This window comes from Fukomys damarensis, unplaced genomic scaffold (assembly GCF_012274545.1).
Source record: "Fukomys damarensis isolate Sample0158 unplaced genomic scaffold, DMR_v1.0_HiC HiC_scaffold_39, whole genome shotgun sequence".
Taxonomy (NCBI): domain Eukaryota; kingdom Metazoa; phylum Chordata; class Mammalia; order Rodentia; family Bathyergidae; genus Fukomys; species Fukomys damarensis.
The window spans coordinates 3,428,788-3,450,349 of NW_022900951.1; the positions used below are offsets into that span (position 1 = coordinate 3,428,788).

A 21,562-nucleotide genomic window follows, 5' to 3' on the forward strand; every position below is an offset into this window, starting at 1 on the left:
TTTTCCATGTAATGATACACCAGAATCTTTTCATCCACCTCAATAAATATTCCTATTTGCGTCTATAGATCCCATATTATTCCATTATGGGGCTAATGCTTTTATCTCCGGGGCCATTTATATTTCAGATATTTCTTAGATTTGCCAAATGAATCTTTATGTAATGCAACATTGCAACTGACTTCCCTCCCAAAATTGTTTCCAGCAACGTGGAAAGATGTCCCCCGTTATAGAGGAATGGGTAAATAGAAGAAATGTAATATTTACTCATTAGAGTCTCAGACATTTTCAGTCTTGGCTGATTACACGTTTCTCTATGAGGCTTTGCTCATGGTATGGGTTCAATCAGTGATTGCTTAATCAATGAAATTATGTAATTGCAGATAACTAGACTGAAATAAAGCTAAATGAGTAAACATTTAAGAGAGTCTGAATAAATACCTCTCTTCCACCACACAAGTGATGGATCTGCAGAGGTACAGTTACTGAAGATGCAGGATAGAGGCATTTGATTGCCAGTAAATCTCACATTGAAGCCCTAACTTACCTAGGGTGCAAAAACAGGGTTACCAGAAGTGGGAGACAGGGAAAAACAAGCTCCCCTACCAAGTTAAGGAGCCCTCAGCCACCCAGGGTCCCAACCCTCCTGGCCAAGGGCAGATCCAACTTGGAATGCAGGTGAAGACATGCTGAGCTGCCCAAGGCAGGAAGCCCATGTGAAAATCCAGCCTCCTAGGGCCCTGAAGACATTTGCTCACAGAGGGAATAAAGAAGGGCTCACAGCAAATGACAGCAAATTCTCAGTTCTTTCTTATAGCTTAATAATCGAGTGATTATCCTGATGAAATAGATACTCGCAGACACTCCAAAGAAATAACTATGCACTCGTTAGTCTAAACTATTGTTAGCACATAGACGGCGTTCAACAAAACATTGCCAATTCACTTTCCCAATTGCCTTCGAAATCCCAAGGAAAATGCAGATTACGTTCAGGGCAATGGTTACACGGACGCCAGTCATATGGCCGATCGTGCCCAGAACAGTAAATCACCAACTCACTGTGAAGACGGTCTGTCAGTAGCATTTATATCAGCACCGGTTATTTACTGGAGTGCCGATAAACAGTGAAATGAACTGCTTGCAGGAGGATAGATGGTAGACGCCAGTGTGTAGAGCCGGAACTGACAGCTAGGATGGATGGCTCCCCGGGCCCTGAGCGCCGATGCAATTATATCCAACTCTCTAATTGGGCACTTTGCAGGCAGTATCTATGCATGCATAGGGAAAAACTCCATAAGCAGAACAGAGGAGACGTGAACTGTGCAATAGTTTTGCACTGACCTTTAGCTTCTTATTTTCCAGTTTCTCCATAGGCAAATTTGCTTGACAATATGGACTTGTTGCTCTTATTTCAGGAGCAGTAGTGGCCATCATCCTGGGAGCAGTAGTGGTAGTGTTTCGTGGTGCTGGGGATAGAACCCGGGGCCTTGAGCACTGTAGGCGAGTGCCCTACAGCGGAGCTATGTGCCCGGTCCTAGACAGATGGTCCTAAGTAACCGTGAAGGACTGGCTCCTTGGTTCTTGCAGATAACAAAATTCGTAGATGCTCAAGTTCATTAGTTTAAAGGTGTGATGGCTAAGCGTGATTGTGTCGACTTGAGGAGCTGGGGAGCTGGGAGAGCATCCCGGGGCTCTGGAGGGTGGGGTATGGGGTCCTGACCTCGGAGATGAGGTCTGAGAGCTGCCTCCTTCGTCTCTGTTGCTTTTCTTCTCTCTCTTTCTGCTTCGTTGATGCTGAGATGGGATCTTACTTCTTCCACACCCTTTCACCATGCTGCCCTGCCTCGGAGCCAGCCCACCGTGGTCTGAACGCTGAACCTCTGAGCCCAAATGAACCTCTCTTCCTTTCAGTTACGGGTGCCAGGTTCTTTGTGCCAGCAATAGCAGAGCTGACCGATTCAAAGTGGTGTAGTGTTTTTATGTAACTTATGGGAATGTTTCCATGTACAGTATGTTAAATCATCTCTAGATTATGTATGATTCCTAATCCAACAGATACACTACGGGAAATTTTAGTTTAGTGTGTTTTTAGGGAATAATGACAAAATAATCTGGATATGCTCAACACAGATTCAATTTTACCCCTCCCCAGTGTTTCAACCCAGACTGGATAGAATCCTTCAAGTAAGAATTATGAATACAGGCATGCAACTCTATTTCATTTTATAATCATACAAAGTACATATTACTTCCAGAAAAGGAACAAAGAAATCCCCTCACCTGTACTAGGTGAAAACGTCAGTATTACACTGGACCTTCACGCTGGCCTCCGTCTGTCTTCATCTCTGGTAGCTTTTATCTCTTATGCTTCTGCAGAAGGATGCTCTCGCCTCTCTGATGAAGGCAGGGTGAAGTGGAGGGGACCAAGCCTTCACGTGTTTCTTCTCTTAGGCCCTCGACGACAGGTGAGGGGTATCCAGACCTCCTTCTCACGTTGAAACAAACAACTCTGAGCATTTTACAGGATGGTGCTTATCTTCGCAGTGGGTTGTCACTGCCAGACCTTCAACCTATTCCTGGTTTCTTGCCCTTTGCTTCTCTTCCTTCGTATCGGTCATCTTTCCATGGCTGCAATGACGAGGAGAGGTTTACTTTGGTTCGTGTCGACAGCGCATTCAGTCCATGGTTAACTGGCTTCGAGGCAGAAACAGGATAGCAGGAGCTCATGGAGGAGAAAGACAGTCAAGTCATGGCAGCCAGAAAGGAGAGAAGGTAAGGGCCCTCATGTCGTAGTGTAGGGAAGCACCCTCTCACATCAACACCCAAAAGAATGCTGTGCTGATTTTCTAGGTGTTTCTCAATTCATCCAGTTGATCGTTAAGATGAATTCTCACCTTCCTCTACTTCCTGCCTGCCATCAAGGAAACGCTTTTGCAATCAGACCCCAGGGTGGCCCACGAGATCTCTGCCCCCTTTGTGTGTACAACCTAATTATCTCCTTCCAAGTGTGGACTAGACCAGTAAATGTTTCAGCATATTTCATTAAAATTCAATATGTATTGTTTTAGAAATTCATCAAAACGCAGATTATCCTGGGTGGTCATGATTTTATCAAGCGACAGCCATTAAAAGATGTGCATTCTTGCCTGAAAGTTCATATGCTGAAAGCTTAGACCTCACCGTGGGTAATGTAAAGAGCTGACCAAATCTTTCCTTGCTGAGGCCAGTTGAGGAAATCTGGTCATTGGGTTGTTTCCCTAAGAATGGATTGATTTTGGTATTGAGGAATCGATTACTGTGTTTCTTCATCTTGACTGTCAGTTTGGCTGGGTTAAGAAACACTAAGGAGATGAGGGAAGCACATTTATGAGCATCTGCGGAGGTGTTTTCGAGGACCATTGGCATGTAGGTTGGCAAGCTGAGAGAGGATGAAGGGCTCTGGTTGGGAGTGGAACCATTCAGTAGGCTAGCAGCCCAGATGGACTCAAAGAACAAGAAGAACAAAATTGCACTGTATTTGGCAAGCATGGTGCTGCTTCAGTTGGTACATGTTTTGCTCCTGCCAACTCCTATAAGCTGCAGACTCCAGCTTCTTGGCCCTTTCAGGCCTTTTAATATAGACTCACACTAGGGACTCTCTTGAAAGCTTCTGAGGCTATGGACTCAGACTGGGTGCTGTATGCGCAACTGCAATTGTTCTGAGGCTTCCAGCTTCCGGGATAAGCATCTCATGGATAAACTGGCTCTCAGAACAGAGATTTCTGGTTCTCAGTCTCCTACCTCTGATTTTGCAAGCTGATCTAACAATGCCCACTTTTGCAATTATGTAGGTGTGTGTGTGTGTGTGTGCGTGTGTGTGTGCGTGCACAGGTGTTCTATTGATTCTGTTCTTGCAGCAGAGAACCCTAAGCAATTAAATTAGTTCTCACCAGAGGGAGTCATTATAACATAGATTTGCCATGCTCCCCTCCGATTCTGCAAACAGCCACCTCCTCCTCTGTCTCTCTGAGATGTTCTGATGTAGCTAACGTGCATCCTCAAACCACCAAATACTTTTAACTCCAAAACGCTAACCTAAATGAGCCTCTTTTCTTTATAAAATATCCAGCTTTGGGTATTCTGAAATAGCAACAGAAAATTGACTACAGGAACAAAAATCTGACAACCCCATAATCCAGTGATTAGACACGTGGATTTATACACAAAGGAATTAAATCAGGGTGTGGAAAAGATATCTGCCCTCTTGTGTTGTCACATTATTCACAGTAACACAAGAGTCTGCCGATGGATGAGTGGATTAAAAAGGTGTTTCTTTGGAGTTTAGGGGTACTAGGAACTGAACTCAGGGCCACAGGAACAAAAATCTAACAACCCCATAATCCAGTGATTAGACACGTGGGTTTATACACAAAGGAATTAAATCAGGGTGTGGAAAAGATATCTGCCCTCTTGTGTTCGTTGTCACATTATTCACAGTAACACAAGAGTCTGTCGACGGATGAGTGGATTAAAAAGGTGTTTCTTTGGAGTTTAGGGGTACTAGGAACTGAACTCAGGGCCTTTGCACTGAGCTGTATCCCTAACCTTTTTAGTTTTTATTGATTTATTTATTTTTTATTTTTGAGACAGTTGCAGAGGCTGGCCTCAAACTTGCAATTCTCCTGCCTCAACCTCCCACGGTGCCAGGGTTGCAGGCACGCACCACCATGCCTGGCGAAGAAACTAGCATACTATAGTCACGACAGGGCACTCCGGCACTTTACAAAACCGAGACTTCTGGCCACGCGCTACACCACAGACGATCCACAACGGCATTCGGTTCAGTGACACAGATCAGATAGAGAAAGATAAACATTACTCGATTTCACTTCGAGGTGGAATCCAAAAACAGAACTCAGACCAGTGGCCAGTGGCTGCGAGGTGGGAGGTTTGGGTGTTTCAATTTAATTTACACCACGAATAACCTGTGAGAGCCTAATGCGTACGGCGGTGAATACAATTCGCAGTACTGCGTTGCATACTCGGAATTTGTTACAAGAGCGGATCTTAAACGTTTCCACCCACGCACATCCACAAACACGAGATAACTATCTCTGGTGACAGAGGGTGAATTGGCTGATTTATAGCGATGGTTTGATGACAACATATGTGCGTAACAAGGCTACGATATACCAGGTAAATCTGTTCTATTTGTATTTTTCAACTACACAGCCGTAAAGCCGGGGAGTAAAAGAAGTCAGATCGCTCTTCTACAGCCCTCTGCTTTGTCCCCCCACATTCAGTAGTTGCACAGAGCCAAACGAAGAAATACACCCTACCCAGAGATAATGGTAGAAAAATGAACATTTTGGACTGGGGAGGTAGTGCCTGCTTAGCATGCGAGAGGTTTGTTCTCTGGTACTGAAAGAAAAAAAAAAAAAAAAAGAACATTCTCTGATTAAGACTCCCTTCAATGCACAGTATTATTTTTCATGATATCCTACGTCAAAGCCCTTTTCCTTGGTGTAAATGTATATTCTTTTTTCCATTTTACTTTGAAAGGAGAAATGTAAATAACAGGTATGACCTTTCACTGTGGTCCTCGGGTGGCTCAGCCCGGGCTGCGAGACATTTTTCAGGGTGATAAATTTAACGAGATTGAAAGAGTAAAAAAACAAGTCATGCTTCAAAGTCCCTGGGTGGAATCTTCTTTTAGAAACCACGCCAAAGGCCGGGGATTGAGCTCAGTGGTGCCGTGCCTGCCCCGCAAGCACAAAGTCCTGTGTTTGATTCCCCGGTACCAAAGAATAAAAGAGAAACCGTGCCAGCTACTTACAGAATCTAGGGCAATCTGCTCCGGACACCCAACTCAAAAAGAGCTGAAGCTGGTGACTGAGGCTTGCTCTGCAGGTCATTTCTGCCCCACTCAAGGTTATAGCAGAACACACAACACCACCTTTACCTTCTGGGCTGACTTCAGTCGCCTGCCAGACTGAAGGTCCAGATCTGCTGAGAAAAATGAAAAAAAAAAATGGTATTTGGCAAAAGCTGATATGGGAAAAGGATGTTGGCGATTGGATGGTGGGACAGTTTTGCAAAGAACACACGGGGCGACAGAATAGCAAAGTAACTGAGCTGGAGCCTTTTACTGGTGCAAACTTCCACCTCTGTGTTCATTAAAGATACGTGCACATTTAATTAGAAAAGGTATTGAGCTTTGCATTTGGCGGGCAGTTCAGGTATCTGAACTTACTCATTTATTCAGGAAGTATTCATCCAGAATTGACTATCTATAATAGGCACTAATTTAGGGACAGGGGCTTCTGTTTTAATTGAACAGAATATGTCACTGAACAGAGCTCACACACTATTTGTATTTACAGGGTACAATACGATAATTTGCTCCCTGGTTATAATATACAATCAAATTAGGATAATGAATATTTTCATCTCCTTTATCATGTATTATTCCTCTGTGTTGCAAACACTCAAAAATCTTCTAATCATTTTGTGTCATTCCCTTATTATTTGATTATAAAACTCTGTGTTTATTTTTCATAAAGCAAAGAAAATAACTGCTGTAGACTGTAGTTGCCCTACTGCTACAGAATTGTAAGGCTAATTCATCGTGAATCCTAACTATTTTTTGGTACCTGTGGTGCAGATTCTCTTTTTAAGAGAATAGACTGGGTCCCTCCTTTTCTGGAATTTGGATGTGGGGGCAGGAGGGACTCACCAGAAACAAATAGTCTAATAATATCAGCAAGATAAAATGAGAACTACAACTTCAGTTCACCAGCAGCAGATTTAGGTGAAACCACTAAGAGGCCATCTCTCAGATATGAGCAACCAGCTGAGGAATTCAGAAGTTTTGTCATCAGAACAGAGAGACCTTTCTCTCCTTGGATGGAGACTTGTGGGCATGTTTGTTCTTTCGCATAAAAGTGTGGTTTGAGGCTAACTTCATTAATGTCATGAACCACATCGTATAAAGCACAGCTTGTCATAAATTCGTGAAAGCTGCAGACTACCCATAAATAATGCTCTGGGACAACTGACACCCACGCCGCACACAAGCTGAGAGTGGAAAGGCTAGCAAGGCCATGTACCAAACAGCCCAACGAGATGAGAAGTTGGTCCTGCAAGAGGGAAGATCATCGTAATTCACAGATAGTGTGCTTATCTCCAGAGAAAAGCCAAGACTACCCGCAGAGAATGGATTAAGAGGCGAGTTCCCCAGCACTGCTGAACACAAGAGCAATATACAAAGAGTAATCTGCACCAATTTATAGAAGCAAGGAATAATTCGAACACGCTGTTTAACAAGCATCATGTAAAAGTGCGAAGAGTTCTCAAATATTAAGTCCATAAAATGTGGCTCTCATTCGACATGACAGCACATTGTGGAGGGAAATAACTTTATGAAGGACAAAAAGGATGTACTTCACTCACCGAAGGGAAGATGCAGTATCTGTAAACAAGTTTATGAGCTTTGAGAGAAGCTGTAAATTCAAAGCAGATCACCTATCAGATCTCAAAGAACATATTGTTAAGCTGGGCAAGCTGGTTCTTATTTTCTTTGCACTGCAGATAGCCAAGAATGGGTGATAAAAATCTGAAGGGGAGTAAGAAAACTGGGGAAATGTGCTACTGAATAGGAAAACATTAAAAAGCTGACAGCCACAAAACCAGTGAACCAACGGACAGACTGACTGAAGGGATAGAAGAAAGAGACGAGAAACAGAAGAAAGCATCATGTGACAGAAGATGGTATCATGTGACAGAAGATGGTATCATGTGATAGAAATTCATTGCTGCAGAGTGTGGTCTGGGTAGACACATCAGGAAATGGTGCAGAAGGCTGTACAGACAGTTTAGAGAGATCTCATCATCACTACAAAAGGAATATGGCCCATCAAATACTACCTGGATTTAGAAGAAAAACTAAAATCAACCAAACCATTCGAAGAAACCACCCTACAATATTTTAATGACTCAGGCTGCAAAAATGTTTTCCAAAGACACTAAACACATAAAACTCAAAGGAGAGTAACAAACTCCATGAAAAGCGAGCATCTCTACCTAAGAGAAAATATTATAAAGCATTTTAAAATCTGTGTTATAACCTGGGAATATGTAAAAGGGACTAAATGTACTGATTTCTAATCTGGCAAAGAATTCCAGAAAAACAATACGAAGTAAGATTACTGAGGCAAAAAATATTCAGATAGTATATTAAAAAGTGATTTATAGCAAAGGAGGTTCAACAACTAAAAATATGCAAATGTGTCAAAACCCTAAAAATTTAGACACCACACCTTTAAAAAGAGGGAGCTCTCATTGGATACCATATACAAAATAAGGCAAGAGTCAGGGTTTTCAAGGTTGGTGAGAGGGATTTTTTTCACACTTGGCTGATACTGCTTTAATGTGACTATTTTGAAAATACCTGGGCATCTTAACGATGAGCCTCATTTGTGATTTTATGACCTAGAGGGTCCATATTAATACACATGTTCCAAAAATTCACTCATGTTGAAGGGGACAGAAAGCATTCTTTGCAAGTAAAGTTAAAACACATAACAACCTAAATATCAGGGCATAGCTATTCAGTATAGAACTCTATAACAATAAAAATAAATTCATAAAATGGACATATGGGAATGGAGAGAGGCAGAGACAGAGAGACAAAAAGAGAGCACAGAGATACATGAAGAACAGGATGGTAGCAAAAGACATAGTTTGATATTATTCACACATTTTTAAAAAGAGAAATCTATTGTGCAAATTGTTTTTAGAAACATACGCTTGTCCATAAAAATGTGAAATGGAGAAAAATCTCAACTACTGATGGGCAGTAGGTGTTTCTAAGAAGGAAGAAAAACATGAAGCAATAATAGCTTCCGCTATTTGAATTAGACCCTATTTAAAATTTAAACAATATAATTTAAACCCCTATCTTTAGTACACGAGGTACAGTGGGTGTTGCTTTTATGAATGGTTCTCATATGACTCTCTAAACTTTTTTATTCTGAAATACTTCAAAAAGTTAAATAATAAGAAGCTAGATCAGGCTTAGCAAAATATGTGGACGGCAGATTTAATTCAAAATTGGAAAGAAATGTGTTGGAGCTTTCTCCCCAGAGGAAACAGTTCTTTTTGCATTTTAATACTTTCCTTTAGGTTTCATACCCATGAATCCACTCCATCTGCAACATAACAGGGCCAAACAAAAGCAACTTCACATATAATTGTAATTTATTGGGCAATAATGTCAAAAGTCACCCTCTAGCTGAAGACTTCAAATGCATGCATTGAGTATTCTCCGCCCCCCACCACCACCACCAAAAAAAAGAAAGACATTTCCTGAGTTACAATATCTCAGAGAATGAAGTGGATAAACCCGAGCCTGGAAAGGTCAAGGAATAATGAAACCATCTTATTATGCATTTACGAAAATGAGTAAACTCAAAGTACATAAAAGTTAACAAGGGAGCTTCTGTCTGCAAACAAATGCTGCATCCTTCCTATTTCCTCTTTCTATTCTTCATGACATTTTTATGATATTTGCAAAGACAAACCCCATAAAGACACGAATAAGCAATCATCTATTGGCAAAGGGAAAAAGACAGAAAGGATAATAAGAATGATAATAATAGTAATAATAATAAATAAAAATAAAGGTGGAGGCAGGAGGGGGAACCAAAATCTTTGGAAGCCAATATCCGCATCACTGCAAGTTAAGAGGAATATGAGATCTCAGGACTGGAATTAACTTCGTTTGGTTCCCCAGTTTTAGTATTTTAATAATTTACCCTTTGAACAATGTTCTACTTTAAAGAAGAGTGGCTACATTATGCAAAATGTGTAACCAGAATGCTTTTAGATCTCAAGGAAGGTACTGACTCTTAAAGGTATCTTTGCTTCATCTACCACTGCAAACACATCCCATCCACTTGGGTCTGGGAACTTCACAAAGTCTATTTTAGTGGATCCTGCCACCCGGCCTGCCAGCGTGCAATGCTCTTAGAACCAGGTACTTAGAACAGGAGGAGACAAAACGCTCTTTGTGTTAAACAAATGGGCTGTGGAAGCCGTCCTTCCTGACTCTTCTGAGTGCAGGCTTGTGCTCTGCAGAGGCCTTTTCCTGGGTCCAGAGGAGTTGATCCTCCTTAACTTAGTTGTTGGAGCTTCTCCTGATTACACAGTTGCTTCTCACCAGGGTTGCTCATGATGGATGAGCCTGAATCCCTGGTGTGAGGGCTCAGAAGCTCAGAGCAGATGAGGCTGGAATAGGCATTTGGGTCCTGCAGACACAGCACCGAGGGGTAGATTAACAGGTTCTGAGGTTAGTGGCATGGTTACAGGGTCTTCTCTTTCTGCTGTCTCCACCAACAAGAGGTTCTTCACCTGATGCAGCCCTTTGGCCTCGGACTTCCCAGCTTCTAGAAGATGCAACTAAACACACATGTTTTGTTGTAATTACCCAGACACTTGAGTGTTCTGTTACAATAAAACACGACGGCAAGAGCTATCTGCAGTGCACAGCGGAGAGGACAGGGTATTTCTCAGAATATCATCTGCACAGATCGGATGGGCAATGCTCTAAATTCTGGTGCACCCCAGATATTTTAGCGTGCCCTGTGAGCTCCTCCACAAAGTAAGCAAGTTCATTTCCTTCCCCTTGTCGTGCTCAATTATGTCTGCTTGTGGATGTGAGATTCTCTCTCTCACTGGCTTGGTTCTCATCCTGACTCAGAGAAACACCTTGGATATCATTCCTCTTTCTCTCGCAATACGTAGTCCAGACTGTCCTCAAGCATGCGGTCCTCCGGGCTCGGCTTCCTGTGGCCCTCCTTCCTGATCAGGGTTAAGATCACACCTTCTGACAAGGATTTAGGAATTATGACATGAGTGGCCATGTGCTGTAACACAGTCATTGGTACATAAATGAAGAATAAACATTTCAAGGCAAATCCTAGTTTGATTTATGTTGTGCTCTCCTCAAGTTGAGGCGGTCATAAAACAGCTAGTTTAGGAAGTGTCACACGCACTCAGGCGCCAAGGAGATATTCTTAATGTGTAAGGACACTAAAAACATAGCACCCCTCAGTTCTTATCACAAATGTATAAGCAAGGACATGAGAAACCAATAAATATGTGAGTTCAAAAGATTTCACTGTGAGGTTCACGATGGGAGAGGAATAACTAGAGAAAGTGTCCACTATAAAATTTAGTTTCAATGGTGGTAATAAATACCACTGTGGAATGGAATGTGTTAACATTCTTCAATTTGATGAGCCATGACAATACAATTTTTAAGCGGAGATATGTTTATTTCAGTTTTTCTTGGAAAAGCAGGAAAAAAATGCTAACACATAGTTAAAATGGAAGGGGATGCAAAATGAAAAAATAGTGCAGCTAAAAATAGATATAAACTTAAATATATATCTCTGTTCCCTTCTCCCAAAAGTAAAGTTCAGGAGGAAGAAAGTTTAAAGACAGAAATGGAGGTGCAGAGAAGAGAGAAAGAGAGGTGGGAAGAGAGAGAGAGACAGAGACAGAGAGAAAGGGTGATGGAGAAAGTCAGACACTGGACAGAGAAAGAGATGGAAGGATGGAAAAAAGAGAGACAAGCACAGAGACACGGATAGAGTGCTAAAGCACAAAACTGTAGAAATGAGAAAGTGTTTATAATCATACCTAAGAAGGCAATAAAATCTTCAAAGGAAATGCTTTCTTTTTAATTTTTAAAATCGGTATAAAATCCATGCTGAAAATATCAGTTCATTAATTAAGGAAATAAGGGAAAAGAAAAAATGTGAAAAAAATGGAAACAAAGTCCTTGTAAATAGGGAAGGGTGAAGGGGGTGAAGGGAGGGCAGGGGTATGGAGAAAAAATGAGAACCAAGACATATCATGCAAAGGTGCAATATCCCAATGATGAACGTAACTGTATTATTTGCTTTAAATGCATTAATAAACTTAATGGGGGATTTAAAAAAAAGAAAATTTAGAGTAACTAAGAGGAACATTTTCCTGAAATGATTTAATATCCACTTAAGGAAATACTCTTTCAAGAAAGCAGGCTTTCCCTGCACACAATGGTTGATTTCTTTGTCCTCTTTCTGTTCAGTGTTCTGTGGTTTCTTATGGGCTTCATGAGTAGATCAATGACATTTGAGTCAGAAGGGCACGCTCAGAGGTGTAAAAGAAAGGAACTACGAGTAATTGTCTTTTCGGATCTTCTCTGTGATGTCTAAACTGCTGTGGTCAACAAGTATGAGTGTAGAGCCAACCTGGCAGAGAGGAGGAATTACCTGGAGCTACCTGTGTCAAGCAGAAAGTCATCCTTAGCGGAAATGGTCCCCAGATGTGCATGACCATGCCCACATGCAAAAGACAGTTTCCAGTCAAATGAAAAGGTATAGAACTCAAGCTATGGCCACCAGGCTAAAACCAGAAGTTATTTTAGGCCACGTTTTCCATCTGTGGTTGGTTGCATCTGAGGTAGGTAGGAACAACACGGTGGAAGAGGGTGGTAGAGGAAAGCTGCTCAACTCATGGTGGCTAGGAAGCTGACATAGAGAAAGATAGAGAGATAAAGAGGGGCCAGGCCGGAAGATACACCCTTGCAGACACACACCCAGTGGCAAACCAGGCTCTACATCCTAGAAGCCTACTTAGCTGTGGATTCATCATTCGACTAATTAATAGATGTCAGATGTGTTCACAGTGACCAGATGAGGTCATGATCTTAAGCTGCAAGGAGAGAGAGATAAAGCACCGAGAATGTTCTAGAACTCCTCCTTGGTGCTTGCTTTCCATGTTAATGAGGTGGAAATGCTTTCAGAGCTTCCACAGACAAGTCCCAAGCAATGGCATGACCCCACTGACACAGAAGAGCAGCTGGGGACGCATAAGCAGTTGCTCTGGCAATTGCAAAGTGACCAGGGGAAAAGAAAAAGAAGTGATTTATTAGCCACTACTTATGAATAAAAGTCATTATTTTGGCAGATGTCATGAAAAATTTAATTGGCTCATTTTTGATAACCTCTGACCACAGGCTAATCCATTTTCCTGCCAAGGAATACATTTAGCCAATAATTTATTCTGGAAAGTTTAGAGACAAAAAAAGTATTGCTTCAAAATTATGCTTCTATAATATAGCATTATTGAGAATTTTTTTTCCCTAAAGGCAAGGTCAGTTACTGATAATCCCCGCTATTAATGAAAATATTCCAATCTAGGCTAGGCTACACTCAGCAATGCGAAAATTTGGCAGCAAAATATGTGTTTTCTCTGTACATCTTGAGTGCTTTTCAGGGGAATGACAAAAACCCAGCATGTAAGAAGTTACTGTTCCTCAAGGTAATGATGGCTGTTAATTTAGGCACCCATTTATTCATTCAAAAAATATTATTGAAACTTCACTATAAGTGAACGAAACATGAACTAAAAACATGGCCCAAAATAAATTGTTAGTGTTGGGTCTCTGCATGCCAACAAAGAGTAGAGTGCCCAGTCCAAGGTGGAGTAGGCTCCTTCCAGGGGAGAGGAGCAAGGAGAAATGAATCTGTGGCGAAGGAGAAGCCGAGGTTGCTGGATGTGGCCATTTCTGGACATCTCGGAGAACTTGGCTTTTTTAGACTGGAAAGAAATAGTAGCCATTGTAGGCTTTGACATGATGACTAAGGTAACCACATGACGGGCTTCTTACATTTAATGTTCAACTGAGCAGTTGTGTTGAGAATATTCGGTTTGTGGGAGATGAATAGGAAGATGTTTTCAGCAGTCAGGACAGAGACAGCACACTGGGCCCAAAGTCAGGAACTAAGGGTAGGTTGGATTTTGAAGACACCAAAATTCAGAGAGTCAATCTGTCACTCTAAATCTGTGCAGACAATGGGAGAACTACAGTGTCAAGTCAGATACAAGCTTTAGCGGAGCCCTTCAACTTCTTTCTATAGCAAGGCTAGTTATAAGGTTTTTGTGGAGGCAGGCAAATTTTGCTGCTCACCCAACAACGTTCCAGCAGCTAGTTCTCCTTCTGCTGGAATCTGGCCTTCATCCAGCCTCACCCAAAAATCTCACCTCAAGGAAGCTTCCTTCTTTAAAAGGGAAAAAGGGGATTAGGGTGATGTTGGTCAAAGGGTAGAATGTTTACATCAGAAAAAAGAAATAACTTTTTGAGATCTATTGCAGAGAAATACAACTACGGTTCATAATAATGTATGTTTCGAAAATAGCTTCGAGTAAATTTCAAATGTGTCAGCACAAAATATAGCACAGTTATGGGATACATATGCAAATCAACTTCATTGAAACATTCTGAAATGTGAAAACATATGAAAAATTTACAGTGCATCACATAAGTGTATATGATTATGATTTGTTAATTAAAAGCATTAGTAAAAATTGAAAAGAATGATGTAAAATGCAGGAAGATGAGAAAATTAAATTTTAGTGTTCTGTAGCACAATAGGGTGATTATAGTTAGCAATGATTTATGTCAGGTGTCTCCAATCTGTTCTATCTGCATCTATAGCTGATCTACACAGCTGTCATTACTGACAGTTCTGCCTCTTATCAGTGAGCGATGAACTGAGTTGGGGCTGAGGCTGTGATGCTAACTCTGGGAAGCAGTTGCCAGTCCAGATATGTAGTAGCAGAGAGGTCTGACTGCACAGAGACCGTAAAAAATCAACTACATGTAGACTCAAATCAAAAGTTTCAGTGCATCCCAAGTGTTTCTGTATCAAGATGAGCTGTGCAGTCATTTCATTATATATTGGACTGTAATAATAGAAGTAATGTGCATGATAAATGCAATACTCTTGAATCACCCCAAAACCATGCTCCTTGTGCTATCCATGAACCAACTTTCGCACAACTGGTCCCTGGTGCCAAAGAGGTTAGAGATCATTGACTTATGAATTACCTCATGATAGGAGAGAGGAATTTCAGAAGTCCCCACATGTTTGAGGTGACAGATGTATTAACTGTCCCAATTTGATCATGAAGTATTGTATGCATGTATCAAAATGTCACACTGTACACTATAAATGTTCAGTGGACCTTTGATTTCTGAATTCAATTTGTTCCTGAGGGCTGGTTGGAACTCAGGTTAGTCAAAAGAGGTCTCAGGCTCCTCTGAATAGCCTTCAAAGTCTCCCTATTGTATACAGGCAGATGTCAGTGTCTCGAAAGACATTGGCCCAGGATTTTGCAATGAACCTCACACAGGAAAGGATATTGTAATGTTTCTTCCAGAATTCTTTAAGGGTTAAATCTGTATCTGAGACCATTTGGGAGCACAAGCAGCTGCTATTCAGGTCATACCTCAAGATGTTGGTCAAAAGTTAATACTAAAATTCTGGTCATAAGCCAAGTTGTTTGTATGTCAGGTAGATCATAACTCAAGAGTCCACTGTACAGTTAGAATATTTGTCAATTAAATTTTTACTTTTTTATTCATTTATTTATGCAGTAATGGGGATTTAATCCAGAGCCTTCACACTGAGCTGTTTTTCCAGCTTTTTTTGAATTAAATAATTGAGTTTATTGGTACATTTTAGGGATACAGTACAGTTACATTCATTGTTGGGATCTCGTACCTCTACATGACAGGTCTTGGTTCTCATTTTTTCCCCTTGTCCCTGCCCTCCCTTCACCCCCTCCTCCCAGCCCCATTTACAAACACTTTATTTCCATCTTTTCATTTTCTCACATTTTTTTCTTTTCCCTTATTAAATTTTTTATTTGAAGATAGGATCACTCTAAGTTGCTAATTGCCTAGGCTGGGCTTGAAATGGCAAACACCGTGCCTTCAGTCTACCAGAGTGTCAGAGTTACAAGTATGCACTCAAAATTTATAAAAGCCTGTTGCTTTAGATTTTGCTGCAGCAAAGCAAACCAAGGTAAGCAAATGGCACAGTGGCTGCCACCTGAAATTAGTAGAATCAGGTACACAGAGCAGACACAAACCAGGTTTCTGTTGCTCGAGTCTTATAAATATAAGGATGGAATGTGCATTGCAAACAGATTGCAAATGAACAAATCCTATTAGCACCAATTGGCTGCTGGAACAAATTGTCTATGTGCCATTCCGGGACTCCCAAATGCAATCTGTTCTGCAAGGAAAGAGTGTATTTAAGATCTTCCTCATGAACTTGTTTTGCTCTGTGAACCTGGGGTACCAAGGGATGGAGTGCATTTCATGAACTTCTAACAGCTTTTGATGGTTCCCAGAGTAACAGTTCCACTCAGAGAAGGGTGATTTCAAACAAGTGAAGGTTGTGCTCTGTTAAAAAGGCAAGGGTACTAACTTCAAGGTTCAGGCAGTCTCAAGCTGAGATTGCCCATAGTTGGGTGCTTCTGTCTAAGGTGCCTTCTTGTCTGGATGTTTTCCATGACCACCTCCCACCAACACTGCAAAATTTAGCCATGCACTTCTTTTATTTTTTTAAAAAATGATAACACAAAGTCATTAAAAATGCTGAGGAAAGCAAAACTGTAAAGCCATAATGTAACAAAATATATTTATTTTTGCATCCCTTCCTCTCTTCTTTACATGTGCAGTTATCTAGATCTTGCATATAAATAAATAGAGACACAAAACTGGAATTCTTCATGTACAGCCATCCCTCCTTATGCGTGGGGGGGTTTGTGGTCCAAGAACCTCAGTGGATATCTGAAACCCAGATAGTCCTGATCCCTCCACAGACACTGGCTTATTTTCCTATTCATTTATATGTGTGCATACACTGGCATTTTTTTTTTCCTGTGCTCACGTATGAATTTTTTTTGTACCGGAAATCACCTCAGGAGGAAGGCAGGAGCACCACTGAGCTAAATCCCTGGCCCTCCTGGGCACACATATGTATGATAAAGATTCATTTATAAGTTAGCCACATATGAGATTAATGTAATGTAATAATATATACTAATCAAATAAAACAGAGCAAAGTACTTTAAGAAAAGCTAAGTCAAAGTGTCCTCTGTCTCTATCTGTTGCATGCGCTGCTTTATATTTTTACAGTCCAGCCTTATTACTATCCCTCTTACACATCAGTTGTATGCAGATTGCTTATGCGCATGTATTTAAAATTGTACATGTCCCTTAAGCTTTATACCATTTGCATTCTCTGTCTTGTGTTTCAGAAGACTTCAACACTTAGGAGCCTCATTCATGTGGACGGCTGAACACTTCCCCCCTCACTCTCCGCTGTGCCACATTCTATGTGTACCTCCACCACCGTTCACTCATCCATCTAAGGTTGAATATTTACTACAGTTTGATTTTCACATTCAGTTCTGCACTAAGTATTTATATACAAGTATCTTTGAGCAAAAAAAAAAAAAAAAGAAAAAAGAAAAGAAAAGATGGTTGAATGCAACCAAAGATGGTTGAATGCAAAAGATGGTTGAATCTCTGTACTCTTGATTTCACCAGATATTCCCACCTGCTCTTCACAGACTTGACAGCTGTTAAAATCCCAACAGCCAACAGGGTCTTCCCACTCAACATTCAACTATATTTCAGTTTTTTGTATAACAAATATAATTGCTTTTCCTACTCACTTGTTTGCTTTTCTGGGATGAGTTGAAAACTTTTGGTACATTGGTTTTTCTCAGAGTGTCTCTTTTAACTGCCCAGAAATTACACTTCTCCTTCTTTTTCTCTGGATCTCTTTATCTTTGGTGATTTGCAATATAAACGTGTAATCTGTTGAAACTGTCGTTGGTTGGATCCACGCAGGAGTTGCAACTGTGGTTTTCTCCAAATTCTATAAAATGCCAAGCTACTTGTATTCATTTCTCTCCCTAATTTCTCTCTAGTTTCTCCTCGACAAGTCAGTAAGACTTTTATCATCTGCTATCGTTAGTCTTTCTTTCATATTTTGTGATTCATTTTTCTCGTGGTTCCACCTATGAGTAATTTTTTTCAGAAGCATTACCATCTTACAATTCATTGAAGTTCTTCATTAATTAACATCTACTCCATTATAGTACTTCAAGACTAAAAATATTATATTAATAGAGGTTCATTTGCTCCCTTATTGTTTAGAAACAGCTCCAAATATTTGTTGAGTGTCTACTATACACTGGATGGAAAATAGAGGAATAGAATATGAAACAAAAACTGCTACAAAACTATCTCCAGTGGGCTTTGGATCTTATTGGGGAACGATGTAATAACTAAATATGTACGAAAAATAAGTGGGTGGTTAATAGGCTGACTATGACCCCTACAGCAGCAGTAAATGAGGTTCTAATCTTTGGAATCTGGAAATGTCACTTTATCTGGAAATAGGGTTTTGGAAATGTGATGAAGGATGCAAAGTCGAAGAGACAATCTGGGTTATCTAGGTGCATACAAAAGATGATTACACATGTCCTTACAAGAGGCACAGGACCATCTGACACATACACAGAGAACAGGACAAAGCAAAGACTGAAGGGAGTGATCTGTAGATGTTGGTACTGGAGACAGAAGGACAGGGCCGAGGGATACCTGGCACCATCCAGAACTGAAGAGGCAGGGAGGATCCTCCCCTGGACCCTTTATGGGAGTGGGATACAAATGCAGTGTGTTGAATGGTGGTCCCCCAAAGATAGTTCCGTGTCTTGACTTGCGAATGGGATCCTGCTTGGAAACAGCACCTTTGCAGATGGAATTAATCATGAGATGAGACATCGCGGAACAGGGCGGCCCTCAATCCAATGTCCTCAGGAGAGACAAAAGGAAAGACAGACGGAGCAGAAGTGGCATGAAGATAAAAGCACGGACTGGAGTGATGGGGCCACAGTCAAGGGCCACCTGGAGCACCACAAGGTGGCAGAGGGAGGACGATCCCCCTCTGGGGCCTGTGGAGAGAACACAGCCCTAGGGCATCTTAATTCATGACTCTGGTGTTCTGAAAATGTAAACTTCTGTTGACATGAAGTGTGCTCAGTCTGGTAATTTGTTATAGAAGCCCTGGAGAGGAAACACAGGTAGTCGGGAAAATTGTAAAGAAAATGAAAGTTAGATAAGAAATACTCATAGGCTGGGGATTTAGCTCAGTGGTGCTGCATCTGCTTGGTAAGCACAAGGTCCTGAGTTTGATTCCTGGTATCAAAAAATGAGATAAGAAATAGGCAGTTCTTGGGAGTTCCATTTTGGATCAAATGGAAAGGGAAAACATCTTTGAGATGAAGATGAGGAAACACTTTAAAAGAAGGGGAGAACCGAAATGGCCAGGAAGAGCTTTGTAGGAAGAGTGAGTAGCAGATACTCAGGTCCTGTAGGCGGGCATGCCTAGAATATTCTAGAAACATCTAGAAGTTCTAGAATGGATGACTTAAGGAAGAATCATAGAAGGTGAGCACAGTTGTGATGGCAACAGGAGATCATGTGTATCCTTCTCTGGCACTGTAAGCTTTTGCGCTGAGTGCAAGAGGATCTACTGGGATTTTGGCACAATTTTCTCCTATTTTACAAAGTTAACTTCGGCAAGTAGGTTTAGAATACTCTTGAGGAAGTTGGGATTGTGATGCAAATAATAATATTTATCATTCTTCTTATCCTCAAAGATATGCCAGTGGAAGTTTACAGAAGCACAATGATGGTGTCAAGATAATGTTGTATTCTGGATATATTTTGAAAGTTCAGTGTGAGCACCTCCTCATGGACTGGACATTGTGAAGAAGGAGAAGAGGTGAAGATCTCATTATGATACCTTGCAAAGACCTTGGGTCTTTCAAGGTGAAGGCACAGAGAGAGTTGTGGCTGTCACCTTCACTTCTCCCAGCCTACATCTTCTCCAGGGGGCCATGCTCAAAACGGTGGCCAGACATTCAGAAATGCGCACCTTTTCCAGAGCTGAAGATGGTCCTGCAAGTAATGAAAGTATAGCGGACGAGAGGCAAAAATGGCATGGGATCTGTTGCTCAGTGAAAAGATGACAAGCTAGATTTGAATTCTCATCAACATTGTTTCTTCCTCCTATACCCTTAGCTTTCAACTCCATTTTCACCTGAGACAGACAAACTTTCAAAACTAAAATTCTCTCGGTGCCTTAGCAACTCTTACAGCTGAAACAACTGAAGAGGTTTAAATAATCCTGTGTTTTCTAGCTTCATACTTCACACCGAGAACTTCCAAATATATTGATATAATTATATTTGAAAGTAAATGTTCTGTAATTGGGCCAGGCGAGTTGGAACTATAGAGGTGTCACACTCTGAATTAAATGGAGTCTTTTATTACCCTAGCCAGCATTTTAGAGTGGGCTCATGCCTCCGAAATCTCTGGACAAAGGAAAGGCAGTCTCCAGGATCTTTAGAGGGGCTCTTTCATTTGGGGTGAGCACAGGAAGAGGGGAAGCATGAGCAGAGTTTTACAGGTGGCAGATTATTGTTAAACTAGTGATGGTCAGGGAAGTTTTACACAGTTTAGTTAAAACAAAGTATCACACAGGTGTCAGAGCCTTTTGTTTTCAAGGTAGTAAAGATAACGTACTAACATAGCTGTAGCCTGGTCTACCAAAAAGGTCACAAAGATAACATGCAGTTGTAGATGCACCTGGGATGCAGTGATCTGTTGTGAATTAACTGAGGGGACCTCCAAGGGGGAAGGAGAAGGGAACCACCCAGAATCACTGGACTTCAAACAAATGGAGTTAGGTTGGCTCTCACAGTTTCTGGCAATTACTCTTCTCTTTTGCTCATCTTTTTTCCCCCCAAATTAGTGATGGTCTACAGGGGTAATTTGTAAGTTCACGATGTTCAATAATGTTTGAAGAAGATCTGAGTTACAATAGGGGAATCAGCACCATCTCGGCATAGAAAGGTAAATCAACCCTGCATGTCAATAAAGCTGAGGTCAAGAAATCTTCTCCAAACCTATATTTAGCAGTATCTGAAGATGTTTGCTTTTGCGTCAGCACCCAAATTAGCACCCAGAAAGTGGAGGCCAGGGAGGCTGCTCAAATTTTTACACGTATCCCACAACCAAAAAGCATCCATCATTTTCTCAGTAACGCTGAGGTTGACAAGCCCACCAGCAGCCCAAATTCAGTAATGTATGGAGACATTTGGGGTCACAGTCACCCAAATTAGCACCCAGCATTTGGAGCTCAGGGTTGCTGATCAGTATTTTGTAAAGTATAACATAGACTCCACCTCAGAAAAGCACCCAACCATAAATGTCACCAATCCTGAGTTTGACAAATCACGCCACAAACTCAAGTCGTTTTGTAACTGTTTTGATCAGCCCAGTAGTCATTGCCAGCCATTTTTCAAATCCCTCCCTCCCTCCCTCTCTCTCTCTCTCTCTCTCTCTCTCTCTCTCTCTCGTGCATTTCATTTACAAATTGAAGGTCGGGAGAAGACAAAGGAGAATTAAGAGGGAGAGGAGATAAGAAGTGGAAACACCTGGTTTGAAGCACCACCTCCCACAGCCCCAAGAGCCTCTAGCAGCCAGTCAGGAGGACAATTAGCAGTGTTTGAGAGCAATGAGCACACCATTTGCATGTTCTTTTCCTTCCTGAATCCTGTTTGCAAGGAGCCGAGTTAATTATCTGATAGACTCAAGATT

General features: G+C 41.3%; 1 long non-coding RNA gene across 1 annotated transcript in view; it reads right to left on the bottom strand.

Annotated features, from left to right (window-relative positions):
* The window catches only part of LOC104853249, a 297,004-nt gene that overhangs the window by 57,008 nt on the left and 218,434 nt on the right, over positions 1-21,562 (bottom strand). The window contains exon 5 of the long non-coding RNA XR_777724.3: positions 5,816-5,985. This is a non-coding gene — a long non-coding RNA (uncharacterized LOC104853249). The remainder of the gene's footprint in view (positions 1-5,815; positions 5,986-21,562) is intronic.